Source organism: Argiope bruennichi, chromosome 5 (assembly GCF_947563725.1).
Source record: "Argiope bruennichi chromosome 5, qqArgBrue1.1, whole genome shotgun sequence".
Classification (NCBI taxonomy): domain Eukaryota; kingdom Metazoa; phylum Arthropoda; class Arachnida; order Araneae; family Araneidae; genus Argiope; species Argiope bruennichi.
Window position 1 is genome coordinate 52,831,069 of NC_079155.1, and position 19,097 is coordinate 52,850,165.

A 19,097-nucleotide genomic window follows, 5' to 3' on the forward strand; every position below is an offset into this window, starting at 1 on the left:
AACTTGAACACTGAACAAAGCTCTTTTGCCAGACATGAACATGATTGTTCATCTTTTTTCATTTCAAAACTATGTTTTTTCATATTAATTTTACGTGATTTACTTTGGTTAGCTGATTAGAAATTATTTGTTTTTTTCTTTAATTCATCACATCTTTTAAATTAAATAATAGAGTATTTATCTAACTGATGTTTGCTATTTATTTATTAACAGTGAAGGAGCCAAATGTAGCAAGGAAACCAAATTGTCATTCAACCCTCTGAGTGCAATTTTAACTTAAAGCAAACATCTCTTTACGTTTTATATATAAAGTTTAAAATAAGAAAATATTATTTTCTCAATGCAAATATCGCCAATGAATCTTCAATCTGAAGGATTAATAGGTGTCGAAGTTATGTATTCTTTGACAATAATTTTCTAATTTTTGAGAAAATTAAAGGGAAAATTTAATTTTTGCTTGATTAAAAAGCTTTGTATTGATTGAAATTTTCAAATTACCTTTTTTATGACTATAAACAATAACATACCGTTAATTTAACAACCCCAATACTAATCAAAATGAGACAGTTTTAACTTTACTTATACAGGGGAAGTGATGAATTTAATTTTTGATTCAAAGAACAAAAATTAAATTCCTGACATGCTTGCTTTAATTTTTATTTACGAAGAACTGTCAGTTCTTCATAAAGAAAATTTTGATTCAATAAAAAAAATGTTTTCAGCTTGAGAAGTTTTACAAAAAGAACAAAATTACTATATATCGCCATTGATCAGATCAAGAAACTACACAACTTTATTTTCATTACTTTATTTACTTTCATTAATTTACTTTTCTTTATTCCCATAGAATAGGATACATCCTAAAAATATTATATAAATCACTAACATCATTTATATCTGGTGGCGGTGGCCTTGAAGATCAAATATTTCAAACTATCAAACAATATCAAATTCACACTATCAAATACTTTTTTCTTATTGATTTCATTTACATCAATTTCATTGAAAATCAAGATAAAAAGTAATAACAGCAATTTATTTGTTTATTGTTTTGACTTTACAGCAATGCTATCGTTCTCTTTCTCTGTGTTTATTACATACTGTCCCCCATGATCATAGTAGCATGTTTAGATAATTTTCCAGTAAGAAATTATTATTTCTTATAATTTACCTCAAAGTCAATCTTTTTATATTAGTTGTATGTGATTGTGGTGATCATGAAAATTTCGCCGCTATCAAACACTTTTTAAGTCTCCGATTCCATCCACGTGAATTTTAGTGGAAATTTAGACATATTTAGGTAATAAGGGCAAATTATTTATTTATTGTATTATTATTGTTATTTAAATAGATAAAATTGACACTTTTAATAGCAAAGCTAATGCCAGAGATTATAGTCAAAGATGTCAAAAAGCTTCAGTGAATGGAGAAAATTTTGCAGATGGCGCTTATGAAAAGTAATTTTTTGGAGCAAAACTTTACGAGACAAAATTTCTTGATAACTGAAAGTGAGCTTGTTTCAAAGGTTTGTTCTATAAGTTGAATAATTTAAACAATGCACGAAGATATGCTCACTTTCATTTTTTAGGAGAGACGGTCAAGTTTATTGTAAAGTCCAAATTTATTAAGAAGAGCTGGGGTGATGGTTATCCGAATAATCAGACGTGTTGTTATTGCATTTTCCCTTCTATTTTTAAGTTATGTGGAAGGGATAAAGAGAATGGAACTATTTCTTGGTGCTTGCTATTTTAGAAAATTTGATGCATATTTTTTGAAGCGAGATTTTTTTGGTAATAAGTTATTATATCTTTAACAGCAATTCACTCAAAGTATTGGTTTCTGACAATTTTTTCTGAGATAATCCGCCAAATTCATTCCAAGAAATATTTGAATGTTCTGTAGTTCAAACCAATAGAAATCAATTTCATGGCAATTTTTCAATCGCATTTTTATTTTAAATTTAAAATGGCTGAAAAGGAACTCGATGTCAATTATTTTGATGATTTAAATTCCAAAGTTAATCAAGTTGCGGTTAAATTACCAAATTTTTTTTCCGAATTAGCTAAACCTATGGTTTTTGCAAGTCGGAGCACATCGTTCTAAAGCAATATTAGTCTATATAAGCAAAATATAATATCGTCATTGCTGCTGTAGATGAAATGTCTTAAATTTAATTTTAATCTTATTATCAAGCCGACTTTACGATGATAATTGATATTTTGAAAATTATTTTAATAAACAGTCTAATAGATATTAGAAAATCAAAAACAGAGAATAAAAAAGTTGTTGACTTCTCTCGAGATTGGCTCCTCTGATCTTTTACGACAAACGAATATCGGGAAATATTATTACTGATGAAGTAATAAAGCCCCTGTGGCAACAAAGGCATTAACAACAAACGCAGGCTGTTTTTACTTTGTCATATACATAGTATAGAAAAAGTATTGCATTCTTAAAAAAAAAAAAAAAAGAAAAAAAGAAATTAAATCGGTTTTGTGATTTTGATGAATTTTTATCTTTTAGTCATTCTAGAGGTAAAAGAACACATTTTTGGAAAATACCCATCTGTCTGTTTTGTGATAAGGATCACTTAAAAACGCTTTGAGTTAGATGAATTTTAGTATATGATCTTTATATAAAATGTGTAGATTTATATCGAATTTCGAGCAAAACCCGTTCAGAGGAAGTTTATCGGTCTGGCTGCTAAAATATAGGTTAACACGATACTTACAAAACGAAGATAGCTAGATAGATGAAATTCGACACTCAGAATTAACATAAATAATGTAAACATCTATCAAACTTTGAGCAAAATCCTACAAGAGGTTGATCGTCTGTCGATCTATATTTTTAGAAACGCGCTAAAACGCAATGATTTATGTCAAAATTGATATGGGATTTTGCGAATACTAGTTCTGTGTCAAAATTTTGTTTTAATCGATTGGAAAAAACATGTCTAAAACACAAATATGATTTTAAGATCCTACCAATCGCATGCCATTATTAAAATAGCTAAAAAATTCGCCAAGGATGACACGGGTAGATTTACTAAAAATGCTAAATTCAAGCCAAAGGTTAATATTTCATAACTGTTGTATGCCATTTCTATATAAGGCACTCTTTGGATATCATCTTTATTAGAGTGTATAAAAAAAGTTTATTAGAGAGTATAAAAAAAAGACCATTCCCGCTATAAAGAATCTCTTGATGGCACGGAAAAACTGGCTAATAAAATTATGGATCTGTATAATGCATCAAAAATATACACATTGAAAAAAGTTTCTTCACCATGATCATTATCATCAACAACTGACTGGAACATAACAAACAAATATAATCATATTAATGAAAAAAAAAATTGAAGAATTCTCAAGTACTAGGGCTTCCACATGGTCCTTATTATAATACTCATTAACGACTTATTTGAGACTTTGGATGTTAATGTTGAATGATCTACTTTTGCAAATGATATTCACATTTATTGCTCACTTCATTCATTAAGCTATATAAAAAATACAGAAAATTATGCAAAACATGTATAAACGATGTCCTTACTGGAAATCCCTCATTAGTACAGAAAAATTGAAAAAAAAAAAAAAAAATAGATTCATCAGAAGAAGAAAAGATCATCCACGCTTGCTCGTATAACATATCCTGGAATTTTTCGGAGAATAACAGAAAGGTGTAAATCACTGATATATCTTTGAATTCAGCTTACAAAAACTAATTAAATAGTGCAATTTTAAATATCTAAAACTTAAAGCCTTAAAAAAGGAAACATTGAAAAAATTTTAGGTTTCAAAAGAAATGTCTCCAGAACAAAAAAATTTAATTATGGTTAACAAAAAATAGCATTCTCAATCTTTATTATTGCAATTTCTGAAACATATCCTAAAGAAAAAGCACTTGGAATAACTAGACTTTTAACATCGTTTTATCAAGGCAAGAAGTATTCAATATCCTCGGAAAGAATTAAACAACAGACAAATAGACAATTGGCTAATTATTCCTCTTCCACTTTGCTCCATAATATTAATGATTTGAATTTACAATTGATTGAAAAAGACAAAGAAATTCTCAGAAAAACATTTCAAATTTTCCATTATTCTCTGATCATTTAATAGCACTGTCATAATTTCCTAATTCCAAGCCCAATATTTAGGAAATATTTGTCAACAAATTCAGTTTGAAAATTAAAGAAATCCGGTTCCGGTCATAACTGTTAGCCCACTGATTTGTATTAGAACCACAATTCCAAATCACTTTCTTAATTGTAAGTAGTTCAAAATCGTATTGCTTTATTTCAATCTTAGACGTATCCTGCATCCAAAATTTTTTTTTTATCTTATTCATCAAAAAATTCTGGTTTTACCACAGAAATCTTGGCGATTTACCAAGTCTCAGGTAATCTAAGAAATCTAGACAATAACATCTTAGTTCTTTCTGACAGTGATTTAGTTTTACCTTACTTAAAAACATATCGTTTCATTCATCCAAGATTATAAATATCTCATTTCAAAAATTCATTTAAGAATAGTAGAATAGACTTCCAAAACTTTCGCATATTTTCTAAAAAAGTGTTACCCCCTCCTCACCCCCATAACATTTTGTAGAACGTGAATATCTTGCAAGGTTTTGGAGAACAATAGTTACAAAATATTGAGGCTTTGTCACGAGTTCAGCATTTGTAAGCCTTGACTATTTTTTTGGCTATTAACTCATCATATGCGGTTAATATTAGCCGAAAATCGAATTTACGTTTTTTCAAACCAAATGGAGCCAACATTTGCCACAGAACTACAATTTTAGTCACAAAATCATTTGTCAACGTTGATATATTTAAGTCATTATATTTCTGAGTTATCGCGCTTGCAAGCTTGTAAAAGTACAGAATGTCAGGAACTCAATCCTTTTCGCATTCTATTCCAAATCTGACAAATAGCTGCACTTTAGATATTAAATCTGTACATCAAATTTCATCCATCTAACTCTCTTCATTCCGTAGTTTTTATGTTAAATTATGTTAGACAGCCGGACAAATAGATTTCATGTGAATGGATTTTGCACAAAATTTGAAAGAAATCAACAAATTCGGTGTAAAAACCGTATACCAAAGTGCATCCATCTAACTCAAAGCGTTTTTGAGTTATATTTATCACAATCAGAAAGACAGATAAATGGGCGAAAAGGCAAACAGGTAATGTAAATATAAAATTCTGGAAAAAAAATTAAATGTAAACATAAAATTTGGCAAAATAAAATACATTTCCTTAAATGCTATTTTTAATTGTTAATACAACATAAAAAAATGGGAGAAATTTAAAAGAGAAGTAAATGGCCTACGAAAAGGTTAAACACCACCTATAACGGTTGCAATTTAGTTAACAATATTTCCCTCATGTTGTTTCCCCATCGTCAAATAAAATATCTTGATTATAGAGAAAAACTTTGGAAAAAAAATTAATAATTGTCCAATCAAACATTTTACTCAATTTCCTTTCATCACAAACTTTTATCGACAAAAACAACAAAAAACATCTGCTCATCTTCCTTCAAACTATCATGTACTTTAATATTTTTTAATTACAATCTTTTGACATTCGGGGGGTCTGTGTTGCTATATATCCAATCATTCAGGTTCCAATTCTAAATCGCATAACAAATAAAGATAAAATGGGAGACGAACAAGATCTGGATTCACTTCAGTTAAAAAAAATTTTCCTGATATTTTAAATTTGAAAAAGCTAAAAAAAAGTGTAAAAAATGCACTAAAAATGTGTAAAAAAATGTATACTAAAATGTGTCTGCATAAAAAAATCCGGAAAAATCCATATCCCAATCGCTTGAAAAATTAGAAAATTTTGGAGAAAAATATTTCCCCCTAAATTTATATGATAAATCAACAGGCAAACAACTTTTAGTCGGTACAGGAATTGACATATCTGTAATTCTTTTAAATAAATTACAGACATCCAACAGATTTATTCCATTTGTATCAAATGTCTCTAAAATTTAAACTTTTGGCACCATAATCTTAAAATTATATATCTATATAGGTACTGAGAATGTTTAGATTATTAATGGACTTCGAGAGAGAATGTCTACTTGATTCCTTTAATATTTATATCATCATCTTGTAAAATAATAACTATCAAATTTTCTCTCACTATAACTTGTTCAGTATCCAACCATCTAGCTTGTTTAATAAATTGAATGTAATAAAATGTTGCAAAATTAACTGATTTAAGACAGGTGACTGACTACAATGAAAGGTCGATTTTTCAGGGAAAATATTAATCTTTTTATTCAATAATTCTTAATTTGTTTTCGTAAAAACGTTTGCATTTTGTTTTTAAGTTCATTCTTTAGTAAGTAGCATTGATTTTTATAGCTGTATAGTACACATTTTAATACTATTTTACATCTTTAAATGCTACTTCTTCAGCTTCTAAATTTTGGTGGAATTTTATTTTGAATCAATATCGCAGATTGATTGATTTATTATCGAAGCTGGAAACAATCCTATACCAAAGATGTTTATTATTCGGGGGAGGGGGGGGGGCTTTGTGGGATCCCAATTTCCAAAGCGCATTAGGAAAAAACATTGGGAAAAATCTAGAGTATCTATCAACTAAGTTGAAAAATGTTATCGACTTTAAGAACAATAAGATAGAATTCAAAAGGATCTATCGATTCAATTGTAGAGTCTTTTGACATTATTTCAAGCATCAACTCATCAACTATGCAATATCCAACCATCACTTAGGGAATAAAGAAAAAAAAATATTTGTTTTTCACTTTAACACTGTTTTTATTTTAATTGATATAGAAATATAGTTCCATCTTTAAAGGATATTTTTTCACAAGTTTGGTTCATATATTTAGCAAGTAGTTTTACCCTCCTCAAATTTTAAACTACAAAAGGAATGCAGAAATGCAAATATTAAATTTTGATTCTCGAATTAATCTACTCTAAAAATGCGATCTTAAGTTTTTGGAATTGCAATCATGTTTGTCTAGCTTTCAAGGAATCTCCTCTTTGTTCAGATAATATTAGCTACTCCATTATCAAATATTTAACAGCTAAATCGGGGAAAATTTTACTATATTTCTACAAACGTATTTGACAAGAACATTATTTTCTTACTAGTTGGCAATAAATAATAAAAAATCCCTTTATTGGAATCAGATTTATTTTCACTTTAATTTAACCACTTTATAAAAATTAGGTTTATTTAAAATTTTATTTTCAACCATTTTTTAAATCGACCATTATGACACTATTTGAAATAATGCAGCATAATAAATTCTAAGCTAAAGAAAAAAAATTATAATAAGGTTATTTTTTATTATTAATAATAAAGTTATTTTTTAATCCATATTAAACCAGATATCACACACTAATTTCTACACATTGTTGTTAAACTTTTCAAATACGACTTTCCTGATTTATTTCCCATGTAAGCAGTATTATTATCGCCATCAATCAAAAATCAGTGTTGTTATATTTATATATCCAATAGAAAATAAAAAAAAAGATTGTACTTGTCCAAAAAAAAATTTATTTTGTGATTTTGAGCAATCTTTACGTGTTAAACATCCAAGAGTCCGAAAACAACATATTTGGAACGCTATCTGTCTGTAAATTCGACAACTCAAAAATGGAAAGAATTCAACGAATGAAAATTTGTATTCGAGCTTTACATCAAAATTGTAAATCTCTACCAAATATTCAGCAAAATCCATCAAAGTAAATATGTATATCTACTTTGCTGGATTTTTTCTTATACAGATATTTCACGTATATCCCTCATACAATGAACTAATTAATTCACAAACCAATTAACTAGATAGATGTTGTTCGGCATGTGATTTCATCCCAAATTTATAGATTTGCATCCAAAATTTTTTTAAATGAATGTTATCTAAACAAATAAAAAATTGTTTAATCATGGTATTACTAAAGGCGCTGTGAATAAATAAAATTATTTATATTCAGCCTTGTGCTTAATTTTACAGGTTCCTTTTAACGATAAAAGATTTCTTTAACACTAAACATTCTTCCAACTGATCAAATGATAAGTGACGTTTTATTGTATCAGGTACGTTTCTGTATGTTTAACGTTGATAAAAGTTCAAAGAAATCTGCAAATGGCATATAACCCACTCACGATAAATCAATCTAAAGAAAAAGTAATGAAAATATAACTTAAGTAATGAACATATTGTTTAGACCTCTTTGTAATTGCAACCCTCCTCTCACAAATGGTCTTATAGGTAATTGTTACATAATTGGCCTTTTTTGATACATTTGATTCTTTTGTTAATATATTTGGCCTTTTTAAATATATTTAATTAATTTGGAAGGGGAGAGTTGAGCAAGCTATGGTCCATTTTTCAATATATTATTTAGATTAAAGTTCAGAAAGTTTTTATTAATCCATTCTTAATTTCAAAGAAATTTTCTATTTCTTGCCAAACTGTAAACAAAAAGTACATGCAATTTAACTCTCGATATCCCTTATACAATGAACAAATCTTTCAAAATTTTATATTTGATACTACTAAAATTATAAAGATTCACTCATCTTTTCCGAATTTCGATCGAATTCAGAAGGGTCATGAGTCAGAATATCCAGATATCCCCACCACCCCTTCTGCCAATGTGCTTCTGCCCAATTATTTGACAAAGGCTCCTCTCTCAGCACAATCGGCATTGTGCTCTATCGAGAATGAAAGGTGTTGAATGCATATACTTGTTGAACAAAGAACGCTTATGTGCGGGGAAGATGGAAAACATCTGGCATCCCTTCTGCTGTTTGAAGCTGCCATTCGGAAATTGTTGAAGATCATAGAAAAAAGATGGATTTTAGTTTGTAATAGCAAATGTTAATTTCACTCTTTGAATCGTGCATTGTTTAATAAACACTGACTATATAGTGTTATTCAATAAGTTTGTTGGATAATCCGGCTTATGAAAAAAAGCAAAAAAAAGCATTGTCATTTTGCAATAAGCCAGTTTATTTAGAAAATGATCTATCATTTTCTAATTTTCGACTTTTCAGATCTATTTTTTAGAGTTATTGCAGTGAGCTTATGTATCTTTATTAGAAATGTTTCAACTGAAACAATCTGTTCCTATCCAAATTTATTGCAATAAATCTGGAATAATAATCTCACGTTAATTTTAAGTAAGCGCAAATATGAAAAAGATTTTTTTTTTCCAATATTCATTCCTTAGATTATAGTTAAATTGTGTCGTTATTTTTCAAAATTACAGATTTCTCATATCATTCCTTTAATACTGCTACTGCTTTAGATATTATATTTTATCTTATGTTAAACAAATCCGCTAAGTAAGGGAGCATTAAAGCACAGAATTAGCAGATGCATAAAACAAAGAAAAAAAATATATATAAAAATATTAACTATGTACATTGAATTGTCAACACTAAACTTAACAATTCTCTCAATCTATTTTTTACTAAAAATTTAACTACAGTTGGAGCAAATTTTTCACTTGTAAAATAAAAGGCTTCAAACACTATTAGTAGTTTTTTTTATGCATATATAACGCCGAAAATGCAATCGTTTATTAAATTTTAAAAAAAATCTGTATGGCGCAGTTTCTAGTGGTGGTGGTGTGTGTGTGGGTGGGTGGGGGGGAGGTGAACAAAAAAATATGTATCATAGAATTTTTCACTGTTTTTTTTAAATTATTCTTTATTTTAGATGTTTTAACATCTACCAACAAGCATATTTACGAAAAGAGCCTTGACTTAAAATATTTTCTTACAGATTTCTAAATAACTATTTCTAAATTAATTTATGCTTTTATTTCATTAATTGGTGCTTCTTTTTCTTGATCTGTTTTCCAATTTTGTTGTTACTTAAAAATTATTTATAATAAATATAAAATTTATCTGGCGGGAAAGAGGACCATGAATTTTTTCCCCTATCACCTACAAAATTTATCACTAGTGAAAAAGAAGACGGGGAAAAAAACTCTCTTGATATTAATATAACAGAATTGTAAAAATAGTTTTTTAGAAGATGGCTACAAATAGCTAACAAATCTATGATACTGAAGATTTTTTTTTCTAATGTAAACATTGCTTAATAAACTAACAAAGTAGAACTGAAAATTACTTCTTGAATTTCGTTACTGAAATGGTACTGTTTTCATTATTTGTTTTGGCGTTATTTTTCCAATTCATTGAAATGCCATTTTAAAACAAACAGAAATAGCAAAAAAAAAAAAAAAAAAAAAAACTTTGTATGTAGTAATGGAAAAAAAAAAAAAAAAATGCCATTCACTGGGATTTGGAAACTTTTGCAAAAGTTGGCAGGTGCATTTTCCGATTTGCTTTTGGCAGAGTAATATAGTCATTTTCTCCGTTCTTTTTAAGAATCTCTTCTAAATAACAATGGTGATCCATTGATACTAAATGCGTTTCTGACATGACATTCTCAACTTAAAAATTGTTTACGAATATGGTATCACGAAAATTTCATAAGATATTCATAAAATCAATTTGATTTGAAATAATTTTGAAAAATTTATTTAAAAAAATCGGTTTTGTTAAATTTTTTTAGAATTTTAATGCTTTATTCTATTTAATTATCAACTTTTCTAATAAGACAAAATTTGATTGACTGAAAATTTGTTGAATTTTTTTTCAACATTTAGTAAGGGATCATGAGTAAGGTAAAAGACTAAACTGCCTTATGGTATAATGTTATATAAAAACTACAGATTGAATAAAACTATTCCAGGAGATTAATTATTTATAAATATGAGGTGTTAAAAGTAAACCTGTTTAAGCCTATGAATGATAAAAGGAAAATAGATATATGGACAAAAGTCCAGATATCTATTTAATTCCAACTTGAAGTTTTTTCATCAATACAGTTTAAAACAGTTAGAATGCTCCCAATCATTTCTTACCAATCTATAATAGTTTATTCATTTCCAGTATTTTACCTAATTAATGAATGATGTTTCCAACAAATAATGAAAAAAAGATTAGCTTTATAAACATAAAAGGAAGAAGAATGTAATACAAACTTATAAAGAGGTAATATAGAGTGGGGCAACGTAACAATCATCCCAAAATTTGACCTTTAGAATAGGATAAATTACACCATTTTATATTCCCCAGAATTCGGAAAACGTATTCTTGGAATTATAATTCTTAGGAAATATAATTGTAAATCAGTGGGAGTGTTCTCCAAAAAATTTTTCTTGCATTTTCCCTAATAAAGGTTATCCCAGAAAACGCCTTGCATGGCATTGGCATACAATAGTTACGAAACATTAAACCTTTGGCGTGAATATATTATTTTTACTAAATCTATCGTGTAATCCTCGGCGAGTTATTTGGCGATTCATCCCTGGCATGCGGTGAATAGTATTTGAAAATCGAATTTGTGTTTTAGACACGTTTTTCTCAACCGATTGGAACAAAAATTTGAAACAATGCTACACTTGTAGTCACAAGATCCCATACCAAATTTGATATATTTACGTCATTGCGTATTTGAGTTATCAAGTTTACATGTTCTTGAAACTGCAGACAGATAGAGCCCCCCCCCCCTTTGTTGGATTTAGCTCAAAATTTGAAAGATGTCTAGACAATAGTTGCTAAGTCTGTGTACCGAATCTTATCTATCTAGTTCTCTACGTTTTGTAGTTATGTTGTTAAATTATATTCGAATACACAGATAGACTTCCTCTGAAAGGATTTTGCTCAAAATTTGATAAAAATCTACATCTAAAGATATATAATATAATAATAGATATAATAGAAATCAACATCTAATATACTTTCTCAAAATCTTGATCTAAAGATTGTATACCGAAATTCATTCCTCTAATTGAAAGCGTTTTTAAGTTTTCTTTGTCACAGACAGACGGATATTTTCCAATAATGTGTTTTTCGGACTCTGAGAGGTCCAAAAAGTAGAGATTCGTTAAAATCTCGAGTCGGAGTTTTTTGAAGATTAATATGCTTTCTCTAAACTACGTAAACGAGAAAGTAAAAACACAACTCGTGTGGATGAAATTTTAGCATGTAACTTTGTTATTAAAGGTATTCTGTAGATGAGCTTACACAAATACGTCTATTAATATACTTTTCGTAGATTTTCCATCCGCTTACATATGAAAGCAATTACTGTAAAATGTTAAATCAGTAACATAGTGCAGAAGTTTAGATAAAGGGATGCATACTAAATATGGTTTCGGCTTCCTGCTCTAACCCAAACAGCTTTTGTGAAGCTTCAAAAGAAGGTCGCTATTTCCTGGTGTTCTGGTCTCAGCTTCGACATGGCAAAGTATGAGATTCGAAACCAACCAACTTTGCAGTAAAACCATCATGAATGCGATTCGAGATCGAACATCCTGCTTCTGGCATGATCTGGAAGTTCAGACATGAAATTGCTACTTCTTATCATCTGATCACTGTTCAAAATTACGAATCAGTACCCTAACAAGTTTAGTTTGGCTTCCAAATAGAATGTACATAACTCAATCAAACTGTAGTTTCAAAAACTAAGATTAATCTAATGAAATAAAAATAAAATTTAATAAATCGGTGTAAATTATAATCATTTAAAAAAAATTTCTTGTTAAAACGGCAAATGATTAAGCAGAAATCAATATGCGTGCAATTATAAAGATGATAGCATTATGCCTCTATCAACAAATTTCTATCAATATTTTGCGTCATCTGCTATCTTTTACCATCCGAAACACAGTTTTATCTGCCAATCATTATCAGATAACACAAAAACCATCTATTTCATCTGATGGAGCGCGAAAATGATGGGAAGCATATCATCTGTATTTGACAGCCTAATTTTGAGATTTACTCTATTTACAAGGACATGAATTGTTCGCCGAGCATTCAATCATCGTTATTCTCACTTCATTCCAGGATAAAATTCGGGAAAATATAAGTGGATTTTTTTTACCCTTTTTCTCTTTTTTTTTTCATAATGTACATAATGAATTGCGAGAATACGAGAAAACACGTTTATAAAAGTTAAAATTTAATTGCAAACAATGAATTAAAAATATTAATTACTAATTACAAATCTACACTTTAAATCTAAATCCAATTATTTTTTTCTATCTAACTCTATATTTTGTAGTAATTGTGTTCACTTGTATTCAGGTAGCCTGATAGAAATAATTTCTGAAAACAAATTTTGTTCAAAATTTCATAGAAATATACAAATTTGATTCAAATACCATATATAAAATTTCATACTTTCAGCTCAAAGCATTTTTGAGTTATTCGTGTTCACAGACAAAAAGACAATTATAGTTTCAAGAAAAATAAAAAAATTAAAAATTCTGACTCAGATAGTTCTGTTACTAGTTCAAATTTTTTATAATAGGAAATTAAAATACTCACTTTTTATATACTTCCTATAAGAAAAAACAATATTACAGCAAAAATTTAATTTTTCAACTCATAAGTAGTAAACGATAAATTAAGTAAGGTTCAATATGATTAGCAAAATTTATCGTAAGCAAATACACTGTTAGAAAATGCACATTAAATCTACCCCTTTTCCGGAAAGACATTGTTTTTAATTCAACTGATTTAAGAAAGCTTTTGCCAATATCGTTCGTTTTATTGGCAATAACTTCTGATATTGTAACAATATACATGAAAACATGCTTGCTTTTCACTGCATTAGTCGCTGTAATATGATAGCGTTGGATTATTCCAAAGAAACAGGCCAATTTTTAAACCGATTTTTTTTTTTTGACACATAGGGACGATCACTACATTACACAACTTTACAAAGACTAACATTTAAACATGAAAAATCTTAAATTTTAATAAACTATTCCTTCCGGTTTCCTTTTTCACGCACACCTCCTCATTCCGCTCCACGCTTCTTTTTTCACGTTGCCACTCGGCACCAACTAAATTTAGTTTCTGTCGCCATCTCACCAAAGTGTCTAGTCTTTCAGTACTTTACAGTCTATTCCTCCCCTCCTGGGAAAACTTTTCATGATATCAGAGAGAAAAGTTGCTCTTTTGTAACCTGTAAAACTTCACTATAGTTCAGTCTTGGATTCGGAAAACAAAGAGTTTGAATATACTGTTCATAAGTTCACTTCTTGATAATAGAAAATTAAGCAGAAGTATTAGTTAGTACCAGTTCTATCTAAATTTAGTACCTTTAATTAGTATTTGCACAGCAACTTATCCCCACTGAACTTTACATAAAAATAATACATTTTAAATCAAATACATAATACAATACTATTACACACTAAATGATAATACAGATAAATACTAAACACAATAAATGCAAATAAGGAACTGTAAATTTCTTTTCAATTATTATTGGCAATAGGAGATATTAAATTATAAGACTTAAGAGATAAGGCTCAAACTATCAGCATTCTGATGTTGTTTTCCCTTACGATGGACAATTTCATAATTAAAAGATTGTAATATTAGCGCCCATCTTAAAAGTCTTGGATTAGTCCCAAAATTTTGCTCTAGCCATACCAACGGATTATGGTCGGTTTGTATGATAAATTTTTGTTGTCCATCAAGATAGCACTTCAGTTTCTGCACGGCATAAATGATGGCAGCACACTCTCTGTAGTACTGTACTTTTGCTCTGCAGATGAAAATTTCTTGCTCAGGTACATGATGGGATCTTCTTCGTCATTGTCACTTACTTGAGTGAGGACAACTCCAATACTAAGATTGAAAGCATCACATTGAATGATGAATTGTTTTGAAAAATTAGGACTGTATAAAACAGGAGTTTTAGAAAGTTTTTCTTTAAGTTCTTCAAAAGCTTTTAGCAGGAACTATTCCACTCAATAGTTGATTTTCGACAACGACCTTTTAAGAGATTTGTTAGTGGAGACGAAATTACAGGAAATTCAGGTATATATTTCCTATAGTAACCGGCTAAACCCATAAAAGCTCGGATTTGAGTCTTATTAGTGGGAGTCGGAAAATCTTTTATGGCCTGAACTTTTAGTTCTCCAGGTGTTCTTTGTCCTTGTCCGACTGAATGTCCAAGATATTTCACATAAGAACAAGCAAACCAACATTTAGATAGTTTAATGTTCAACTTTGCTGTACTCAGCCTATGGAATATGTCTTCCAGGTGTGTTAAATACTCTTCCCAGGTTTGGGAAAAAATGGCGAAGTCATCTAAATAAGGCACAGCATAGTTATCACAGTTTGTCAATACGCTTGCCATAAGTCTACTAAAATCATAAGGAGCATTTTTCAAACGAAAAAGGAGACGTAATGGTTTGAACGTGCCAAGTTAGTAACAAAAGCAGCACACATTTGGGCATTTTTACTTAACGGTATCTGCCAATATCTGCGTGTAAAGTCCAGTACTGTTATATATTTAGCAGAAGATACTTTCTCTATCAGTTCTTCTATGTTAGGCAAAGGGGAAAATTTTGTTCGGGTGATTTTATTCAAACGGCGATAATCAATGCAAGGTCTCGCTTCTTTTCCAGGAGCTTCTACCAATATTAGGGAAGATGTAAAGTCCGATTCCCCTGGTTCGATGACTTTTAGTGTCAGCATCTTTTCTATTTCAGTTTCTAAGATTTCAGATTGTTGCGGTGATAGTCTATAAGGTTTGGCACAAATATGTCTCTCATTTTCAAGCTCGATATCATGTTCAGCTAAATCTGTGCATCCAGGTATAGTTGAAAATGTTTTGGAGTATTTTTTTTATCAGTTGACCAAGCTCAATCTTTTGATTTTCATCTAACCTCAGATTTGATTCTATATCTTTCCACATTTCAGATAATTCAGAATCTTTAGTTTCTAATTCAAGTTTTGGTATTGTTTCTTCTTCTGAGCCAACTTTTCTCTCTAGACTCAGTAAGTTCACGTTCTCTTCTCGTTAAAAATAAGATTTCAGCATACTCGCGTGAAACACTTGTGTTTTATCTCTGTTTGGGTAATGCACAGCGAAATTTGTCTCTGAAAGCTGTTTTGCAATCTTCCCGGGTCCAATCCAATTTACTGATAGTTTATTGGGCTTGGACGGAGCTATCACCAAAACGAGATCTCCTTCTTTAAAGTTTGGCTTTTCAGCCTTTATCATACCAGAGTTTCTGCTTCTGTTTTGCTTCCTGCATATTTTCAATTGCTAGTTCTTGACAATGTTTGACAGAGTAAAAAGGAGCTTATTTTTCGGTAATAGATTTAACTAAAGGTAGTTATTGATTTTACATTACCAACAGGAAAAAAAAATGTATACTTAAATTATAACTAATGCATATATATATATATATATATATATATATATATATATATATATATATATATATATATATATACAAAAGTATTAGAATCAAGTTAATAGGAAAAACAAAAATCAAATAAAAATTAAACAAAAAAAATTATTAAAAAAATATTAAAAAAGAATCCGGCCTGAAGACTTTTTCAAGGGTCACCCTCAGGCAGGGATTCAAATAAAGGGATTTTTTCTGTGAGGACATACAGACATAAGTCTAATAATGATTCCTCGTGACCCGAAAATCCCCTGAAATTATGCTCAAGAGATATACCATTTTAACAGAAAGGAAATACAAAATAACAAATTAGAAAAAAACCACAAAGTAAAAATACAATAAAAACAAAAACAGCATTAAAATTAAAATTAAAAACGAAAAAGCCAGAACATACCATCCAACAGTGAAGGAAACTTTAAACAATCGATTGTGATTTCCTGTTTTTAAAAGTTAACGGTAAATTATGTAAACAGAGGTAGGCACCCAGCGCCATCTATTGAGTGATCCAATATGCAAGGAAAGTTCTATTTTTATTTAAGCCAAAAGATTAATCCCAAACCATACCTTGTTTAATTAAAAAATTGACATTACAGTAATTTCTAGGAAAATCATTTTTAATTAAATTTTTAAGGAGGATATTTGATGCTTCAATATAAGAATTTTTATTATTGCAAACCCTTTTGATCCTGTTAACTTGTGAGAAAATTAGATTTTTGAAAATTTTAGAGTTTAGATTGGAATGGTAGTTACATAGTTTTGTTATTTTAAAGTTGAAATCATCCCTTTTATCGTATATACCAACTATTGTTTTATCATTAGCAATTTCGATTTTTAAATCCAGAAAGGTAGCCTCAAGTTGATTTATATTTGTATCTTTTAGAATTAAATCTTTTGGATAGCAATTAGTAATAATATTAGTATTGTCGAAGTTAATCAAAAGTAGGTCATCAATATATCTCCACCCGTTTATTAAATTATATTTAATTATTTTTTTCTCATAGTAATGCAGGAAAATATTAGCTAAAGCACTTGAGAAAGCTGTCCCCATTGGAATGCCCTTGACTTGTTTATAAAAATTAATACCATTAAACACGTAATTTTCAGTAATATTAAAATTACATAACTCAAGCCAGTTATTTTTAGGAATGATATTTTCATTTAAATATTCGTCATATATAAAAGTGCAGACCTTTATTAATTTTTCATGAGGTAGATTAGTGTATAAATTTTCGAAATCAAAAGTATTAAGTTTATTAATGTTGTTATCTTTAAGAAAATCCAATACTTCTTTGTTACTAGAAATAATAAAGTTGTCTTCATTTTTTATTTTGTCCAGGATAATTTTTAAGTATTTAAAGAACTGTTTACCCGTATAGTAATTATAACTACCAGTGCTACAGGTTACGAATCTGAATTTTAATGGATTTTTATGAAATTTAACTGTTGGGAATAAATAAGGATAGTTAAGAGAGCAAGTCTTAGTTTTGGTTTTTTTTGCGAAAGCTAGCATTCTTTTATCTAATTCCTTTTCCCCGGTGTTCTTTAACATATAAGTTGCATTAGAGTTATATTCATTAATTAAAAGTTCTTTATAATAATATTTACAAATTAAACAGAAATTATTTGCTGATTTATCTATTACTGTAATAACAAATTTTTCTTTTAAATTTTTTATTTCATTTTTTAATGTTTTACTAAAATAAATCCCACGTTCTTTAGATCTGTCAAAATCAGTATTCAATTTTATTTTAATTTCCTTTAAAATTTTCACTTTCCATTCCCCGAAACCTTCCGCAGGCCAGTGGTATTTTCTAGATAATTTGGCAATAAAAACATCCAAATCATTACCAATAGAAATCAAAATTTTGTTATGGTTTATTTTTTCTCTTAATCTAAATTTTGTTCCTCTTCCCATCAAATCTCTTAAAGAGTTGGATTCAATAATTTTTAAATTACCTGTAATAATATGACCTTTATCAATATCTATAAAATCTTTATATTTTTCCTTGTTACAGTAACAATCTGTTTTATTTATTTTATCTAAATTTTTGCTATAGTAATTATAATTACAAATTTTTTTCTTTAAAGTTGAAGTGTAACTAAACGCTATTGATACAGTAGTTTTATCTGCAAGAGGAAAAAATATATTATTATTATGTATAATTTTGGGTAATTTTAGATATTCGAAGTAAATATCCGAGAATTTAATCACACAGTATTCTTTGTAAACATTATTTTTATTATTAAAAAGTAAATCGTTTTTTCCAATGTTAAGTTTACATTTAATAAGATCTAGAATAATACATTTAGTGTACGAATTTTTAAACTCTAATTCCCCGAATTTATTATTTAAAAACCATTTCATTTTATTATTTCTAAGACCAAAAATGTATTTCCTAATTCTGTGAATGTTTTCACTATTGTGTACCAGATTACAGTAATTTTGAAATTCCTCAAATATAATTTGAAAATTGCCTCCTTTCCCTTTACCTCTTTTAAATCTTTTAGAAAAGTTATCTTTATTTAGAAAATTTTTAAAAATGTTAAATTTGTTATAAATGCAATTATTGTTTAAATCTGCATAACCTTCCCCATTTAATTTACTATTGAGACCATAAGGAAATAAAGTTTTCAGGTTGCAAATATAAATGTTTTCCAGATCTAATCTTTTGTTTAAATCGTTAATATTGTCTTCTAGAATGTAGATATTAATAGTGTTAAAGTTATGGTTTTGAAAATGCTCCAGTTCGAAGTCAGTGGTCCTATTTTTTATGAAGTTTTTTATATC